The sequence below is a fragment of the Staurois parvus genome, unplaced genomic scaffold (genome assembly GCF_062004578.1).
Source record: "Staurois parvus isolate SC_StPar_1 unplaced genomic scaffold, SC_StPar_1.0 ptg000025l, whole genome shotgun sequence".
Taxonomy (NCBI): domain Eukaryota; kingdom Metazoa; phylum Chordata; class Amphibia; order Anura; family Ranidae; genus Staurois; species Staurois parvus.
In genome coordinates, this window is record NW_028317821.1 from 18,845,364 (window position 1) to 18,853,564 (window position 8,201).

At 39.2% G+C, this 8,201-nt stretch overlaps 1 pseudogene; it reads right to left on the bottom strand.

Moving 5' to 3' along the window:
* Positions 1 to 1,088: 1,088 nt before the first annotated feature.
* LOC149471972 (large ribosomal subunit protein eL14-like) lies at positions 1,089 to 7,970 on the bottom strand (annotated as a pseudogene).
* Between the last annotated feature and the right edge of the window lie 231 nt (positions 7,971 to 8,201).

An 8,201-nucleotide genomic window follows, 5' to 3' on the forward strand; every position in this document is an offset into this window, starting at 1 on the left:
ATGTTGACCATCTGATCTTGTAAAAGTACAATTTGCTTAATAACCATTCATTTAAATAAAACATGCACTTGCATATTCAAGTTTCCTTTAACCCATTCATGATGTAGGGTATGCCTTAACACAGTTTTGCAACCTTGACATACGTTAGTAAAACTGTACATATCATCACAACTACGAAGTGTATCCAGGTGAAATATACTTTGTGTTTTTAAGGAAAAAACTGGGCCTTTATTTGGCAGTAAAAGATTTTTTTTATTATAAAAAAAACTGTCAAAAATCTTTATATTATTATTATTATTATTATTGTTATTTTTTTTTATAAACACTTTTTTTTGTTTACATTTTTCTCCTCTAGCAAGGAGAAAAAGATACAATGAATCTTTTTCGCAATTCAAGAGGAGAAAAAAACAGGGGTAGGCTGTACAGTGACTGATCACTGTGATAGCCAATCTTAGGATATTACAGCGATCAGGTGATCAGGAACCCTGGGCCTCCCAGTTCCCAATCATTACTAGGAGATGCAGAACTCTCAGTGAGAGCGCGGTCTCTGTGCTACGAGCACACTGAGTAGCGCACTCTCAGCACAAACACAGCTGTGTATACAGTGCCTTGAAAAAGTATTCATACCCCTTGAAATTTTTCACATTTTGTCATGTTACAACCAAATACATATTTATTTGTAAAAAATTTTGAAAACCATTTATCATTTTCCTTCTACTTCACAATTATGTGCCACTTTGTGTTGGTCTACCACATAAAATCCCAGTACAATACATTTACGTTTTTGGTTAGAACATGACAAAATGTGGAAAATTCCAAAGGGTATGAATACTTTTTCAAGGCACTGTATATACGACCCCATGAAAGAAGACCCTCTTCCATGAAGCCATATATATGCTTACGTTCATCTGGAAGGGGTTAAAGAAAACAACAGTTTTTAAAAAATCTGTTTTAATAAATAATTAAAGCTCAGGAAATGTACTGTATGTCTTATCTTGGATTGCTGTCAGTTTTTTTGTGGTCTGGTCTATAAACCAGATTATAGTTTTTTATAAGAGAATATATGCTGCTAGCTTGGTAGCCTATTTCTAGAGTTTCTTCATTTCATGTCTGATTATCTTGTTTCTTATTTTCTTTGCCCTCATGATTTTGTAATGGTCAAAATCTGTCATCTTTGCTTTCCTTTCTTTAGCATCAATCATCTTTGCCCAGTTAGTAGCAGTCCATTTTCCATTGACCTTCTTCTTCTCCAAGGCTTTATGAACATAGAGTACTTCTGTTGAACACTGTGGGGGACCTTCAGAACAAAGTCAGTAAGCTGCATGCATTTGAATGGCATTGCCTGCCTTCTTAGGTCAGCTCAGGGACTATCAATAAGAGCTCCATTATGGTTAATTACATCAACAACTGCCACAAGTTTACCAGCATTGGGACCAAAAGAGATGTAGGCAACATGGCCTATCTGCACATAGCGTTAGAACACTATGGGATTGATTTACTAAAGGCAAATAGACAGTTGCACTCTGCAAGTGCAGTTGCTTCAGAGCTTAGTAAATGAGGCAAAGCTTCACTTTGCAAAAAGTACCCAATCACATGCAAGAAAAATAAAAAACAGCATTTTTGCTTCGACATGATTGGATGATGGAAGTCAGCAGACTGCACGGTATATTTGCCTTTACTAAATCAACCCCTATTATGGCCACTAGCAGAAAACTGCTGTCAGTTTTTTACAAATTATAACAAAGCAGTGCTTTGTGCAGCTTAAATCTCATGAATTTACATCAAATCAAACACACACACACACGTATATACACTATATTGCCAAAAGTATTGGGACACCCCTCAAAACCATTGGATTCAGGTGTTCCTATCACCTCCATGGCCACAGGTGTAAAAAATCAAGCACCTAGGCATGCAGACTGCTTCTACAAACATTTGTGAAGGAATGAGTCACTCTCAGGAGCTCAATGAATTCAAGCGTGGTACCGTGATAGGTTGCCACCTGTGTGATAAGTCCATCCATGAAATTTCCTTGCTACTAAATATTCCACAATCAACTGTTAGTGGTATTATGACAAAATGGAAGCAACTGGGAGCAACAGCAACTCAGCCACGAAGTGATAGGCCATGTAATGAAGCTCACAGTGCGTAGATGTTCCCAACTGTCTGTAGAGTCAATAGCTAAAGACCTCCAAACTTCATGTGGCCTTCAGATTAGCACAACAACAGTGCGTAGAGAGCTTCATGGAATGGGTTTCCATGGCCGAGCAGCTGTATCCAAGCCTTACATCACCAAGAGCGTCGGATGCAGTGGTGTAATGCACACTGCCACTGGACTCTAGAGTAGTGGAGATGTGTTCTCTGGAGTGATGAATCATGCTTCTCTGTCTGGCAATCCAATGGATGTGTCTGGGTTTGTGGTTGCCAGGAGAATGGTACTTGCCTGACTGCATTGTGCCAAGTGTAAAGTTTGGTGGAGGGGGGATTATAGTGTGGGGTTGATTTTCAGGGGTTGGGCTTGGACCCTTAGTTTCAGTAAAGGGAACTCTTAAGGTGTCAGCATACCAGTATATTTTGGACAATTTCATGCTCCCAACTTTGTGGGAACAGTTTGGGGACGGCCCCTTCCTGTTCCAACATGACTGCGCACCAGTGCACAAAGCATGGTCCATAAAGACATGGATGAGTTAGTTTAGGGTGGAGGAACTTGACTGGCCTGCACAGAGTGCTGACTTCAATCCGATAACACTTTTGGGATGAATTAGAGCGGAGACTGTGAGCCAGGCTTTCTTGTCCAACATCAGTACCTTACCTCACAAATGCGCTTCTGGAAGAATAGTCAAACATTCCCATAGACACACTCCTAAACCTTGTGGACAGCCTTCCCAGAGGAGTTGAAACTGTTATAGCTGCAAAGGGTGGGCCAACTCAGTATTGAACCCTATGGACTACAACTGGGATTCCATTAAAGTTCATGTGTGTGTGTGAACTCCAGACACCAAAGTGTTAATGTGAAAACTCCTAGTGCTTCAAACAATGAAATATCCAATCCTTGACTGACCTGTGCAAACATTTGTTCTGCTTCCAAAAGGTTCAAAAAATACAAAGTGTTCAGTAACTGGATAAGGAGAGTGGAAGGGTGGGCAAAAACAAATTGGCCGCTGCTAGGACAGCTGCAAGTCTCTTTCCTGAGCAGCAAATGTTTAGTAAAGCAAGGTTTCTGTGAAGTTTTAATTGTTAAAAACTGGAAGTGATCCAGGTAGTGGCATATACTTTCTCTACACTGCTTTAACCATTGCCGCCCCCAGCAGTATATACTTACTTTTTCTTTACCTTTACTCTGTGGACCAATCAGCACAGTCACAGGGGGCCCATAGCCCAGCATGAGCTATGACATCCTCCAAGTGGCTGAACAGAACAGAGGGGGAGTGAAAATAAGGTAAGTGTATGTACCTGCATTAAAATGAACCTGTTGTTTTGCCCTGGATGAATATCCCAATATTCACTTGAAATGAATGGAAAATTTGCACATGATACTGCACTTTTATACATACAGTTGTATGTAAATGATGAATTATGCAAGAACTGAGAAGCAAATTTTATTGTACTTCAGAACATGAAGCCTTTTATGTTTATGCAATAATAGTTTAAAATGATAAACTATGGCATACCAGCACCTTTTTAACATTTTTAGAGTCATGTCCCACACAGCAAACCAAAATTAGAGAGAAGTTGGCATACCTTATCTTCATACAGTACTTATTCCAGGTCAGTGACATAGAATACAATGAATCCAACATCTCTTTCTCTTGTGGGGGTACCACTGCCAACCTAGGAACATGCATGCAGCAAAAGTCAGAACTCCAGCAGCACAGTGGCTAAATGGTGGGCAGTACGGTGGCTAAATGGTTAGCTCTCCCTCATGGCAGTACTAGAGTCGTTGATTTGAATCCCAACAACAGCACTACCTGCCTGGAGTTTGCATGTTCCCCCTGTGCCTGTGTGGGTTTCCTCCGGGTACTCCAGTTTCCTCTGACACTCCAAAGACAGGCAGGTAGGTTAATTGGATCCAGCCTAAATTGGTTCTAGTATGTGTATCCATGAATGTAAGTTAGGGACGTTGGATTGTATGCCCCTTGAGGGTAAAGGACTGATGTGAATGTACAGTTTAAATATATATATATATATATATATAAACGCTGCGTAAATTGACGGTGCTATATAAGTACCTATAATAATATTAACTTCTAAGCTGCGTACGTCCAGGTCAATGACTTGGAGAGCATCAGAGCTAGAAGATCACAATGTCAGTCAAATACTGTACTCAGAATTTTCACAAGAAGCCCCATCATTTCTCTTTTGATATGTTTCCTTTTTCTCATAAATGACAAAACAAATGATATAACTTTAATGATACAACGACAACAACAACAACAACAACAACAGCAGTGAGTGTTGTAGTTAAGCAGTTTTTTTTAAGGTATTAAAGCTTAGCTGTTTGCTTTATACTTCTTTATATAGTAACTGTTGTTAAACTATTTAATTGATAGTGTGTTCACTTGGTTTGAAATGTGTCTTCTAAACACATGGTGCTATTTATTAATTATTTATGGGTATGACATCTGAATGTCAGTTGCTTAGCAAACATTACTGACTCAGCCAAGATCATTTTACTAATCATCTAAAATTTATTCATCTAGCCCATCTAGTTTACAACCCTTCCATGGCAGATTCCAAAATGGGAAGAAAAGTAACTTTAAATGCCAACAACTCCTCTACTAATATTTTAGTTTGAAGGTGACTGCCCTTGGGGCCCATCTACATCTATGGACACGCAATGATGCAGTTGCAAAAGTTTGCCAGTGCTTTTTCACATATGTCCATTTGTGTATCCATAGACACGTCTCAACAGGCATAAAAAAAGAGGTGCACTTCAGAGCAAGCACATAAGTGTGAATCCAGTCTTAGAGATTTTGTAAAGAGAGAGTTGTTGAGTTGCATGTTATAGAGGAACTGTTGAAAGAGCATGACATTGTCAGTTAGATTTACAATGGCTGTGGCAATGATACAAAACAAGGAATACTGGGAAGGATATAAGAGTGCAATGTTTCAAGGCCATTCAGGACCCCATGTAATGGATCCCGTGCAGCCTTAAAACTTTGCAATTTTCTATTGTCTTTTAATTAAAAGATTTGGAATTGCAATACGCTCCTAGGTATATATATTTTGTTTCTGTTCTTTTCCAATTCTAATCAAGAATTGTTACAGCACTCTGTAAACCTCAGGGTTTGATTCAGTATGGTGTGTAATGGGAATATATTTTTCATTTTTCAACATGAATCACTGGAAGATATAAACAAGAATGTGTGTAAACTTGCTTGTATACCCCCAAACTGAAAATTAAATTTTGAGCAGAGTTGACTTTTCACTTTCTTTCTACAAAGTTATGGGGTGGCTGTGAAATTCATAATACCATTTAGTTAAACTCCTAGGGCACAAAATAATTAGCACACATTTAGATGGTTTGAAGTACAGAACATAATTGGTGTAAATATATTGGCAGGGTGGTCTTTGTTTTTAAAAGTGTGTACTTTCTATTAATACTGATAATACTTATTAATATAAGTGCAAATTGTAAGTTAAAATGACCCTATTGCAAACTTTCCTATTCAAATTGAGCATATGATGAAAAAAATCAAAGAAGGGCAGCTCATGAGGTGGGAGGGGCTTCTTGACATTAGGAAAAGGCCAACATTTCATTTATGGTGATAAACACTGAGGCATGTATAAGCAGAGAGTCACTTTGGATATGTCCAGGACCAGCTTAATATACCCACACACTGGACAATGTTACCCATTAACTGAATGTTTAAAAACCAATTATAGTCTCACACCTTTATATATCTATATTTATTTATTTTATTTATTTCAGGTACTTATATAGCGCCATCAATTTACACAGCGCTTTACATATATATTGTACATTCACATCACTCCCTAACCCTCAAGGGACATACAATCTAAGGTCCCTAACTTACATTCATTCATACATACACATACTAGGGCCAATTTAGACAGGATCCAATTCACCTATCATCATGTCTTTGGTGTGTGGGAGGAAACTGGAGTACCCGGAGGAAACCCACACAGGCACAGGGAGAACATGCAAACTCCAGGCAGGTGGTGCCATGGCTGGGATTCAAACCAGTGACCTGAGTACTGCCAGGCGGAAGTGTTAACCATTTAGCCACTGTACTGCCCATATATAGTGCTTTACCCACTTATATTATGATTTGTGACTGATTGTTATTCAGGAATGCTTTAAAATACTCTTTTTTGTACTGAAAAGGCTGCTTCCAGGCCCTCACACTCCAGTGCTCTGTACTGACAGAACTGAGTAACAGCCACACCCAGTGGCTTAAGGTGGTTCAGGGTACAGCTCCCCCTGCAGCTCCATTCTAACCTGAGCCCCCCCTAGCCAGAGCTGAATATTGATTGAGTAATGTGCACAAGAGCAGTGGTTCTCCCAGTACTTTCTCTCCTCATTGGCTGAGACACATCAGCAAGAGCCAATGACAATCACAGCCAGTGAGGAGGGATCGGGGGTGGGACTTAGCTATAGATATATAGAGGCAACTTGGGAGTAAAAGAAAAAAGCCAAGCCTTTAGATCCACTTTAATAATAACTTGGGACTTGGGGGTGGAAGGGGGCCTTATTAGGGGGCTTTTAAGGCAAATTAACCAGCTGTTGACTGCTCACAGCAAATACTGTATAATGCAAGTGAGCAGAAGGTGCAGACATAATTACCTACCTCTATATCAGCTGGTTCTTCCGGGCTTGGCGATGTGCGTGTGCATGCCCCCTGCTGAACTATTCTGTGATTGGACACAGCAGGAATTTTCCAGCTGATTGTAGCCAATGATATTTCCTGAAGTCAGCTGATCTGCTGTGTCCAATCACACACAGAACTCTGTGTACAGGGAACAGCGGTCTGGCTGTTTCTTCTGCCAGCAAAGAAAGGAGGAAAAACAGCCAGATAGTATAGTAAAAAAAGCAGCACATATTATACACATTGTTAGGCACACAGTTAACCCTTTGATTTCCACTAGATTTAACCCTTTGCCAGCCAGTGTCATTAGTACACTGCTAGTGTACAGTATTATTACTGAACACTGTATTAGTGTCACTAGTGACATCAGTGTGAGTTAAGTGACCATCCCATATAGTGTCTGTTAGCACCAGACTGTCTTCCACCCTATCACAGCCCCACTATAGGTTGCTGATCACCACCATTACAGTATAGCGTCTCTAGTTGCGTAACTTTCAGTATACATACCATAGTTTGCAGACGCTATAACTTTCGTACAAAAAAATGAATATGTACATATTGGGATTTCTTTTTTTAACAAAGACATGTAGCAGAGTACATTTGGCCTCAATTTATAGGAAATTAGATTTTTTGTTATTGTATATGTTTTAATACAAAAATTTGAAAATATAATTTTTTTCAAAATATCCATTTTTTTCAATTATTATTATTATTATTATACAGCATTTATATAGCGCCAACAGTTTGCTCAGCGCTTTACAATATAACGGGAGACAATACAGCAACAATACAGCTCAATACAAGAGGGTTAGGAGGGCCCTGATCCTTGGAGCTTACAATCTAGGATTATATAATAAAAAATAAAAAAGTGGTGATCAAAAGCCACCAAAAGACAGCTCTATTTGTGTGAAAAAATTTTTATAAAAATTTCATTTGCGTACAGTGTTAACTGGCAATTGCCAGTTAAAGTAATGCAGTGGTGAATAGCAAAAAATGGTCTGATCATGAAAGGGATAAAACCTTCCGGAGGTCAAATGGTTACACACAGAAAATCTGCGGCGCATGCGAAGATGACGCATATCAATCACTGTAGGATTGCACAGGTTGCTGTTGAAACTTACCCTCTACCCTCTGTGGCATTTCCAATCCATAGCAGATAAACAGAAAGAGTCATTCATTCAGAATGGTTGTCACTGGTCTCAGATCCCTCTTTACAAGGCTGTACACTAAGGGGAATTTGCTCAGTTGTCTTATTAGTGTAGATTTATTGCCCTTCATCCTGGCCAGTACTGAGATTAACCCCATATGGCTATTGCAGTCTTACACACACATTTTGTAAAATTGAGTGTCTCCTTAGGTAAAAACTGGCAG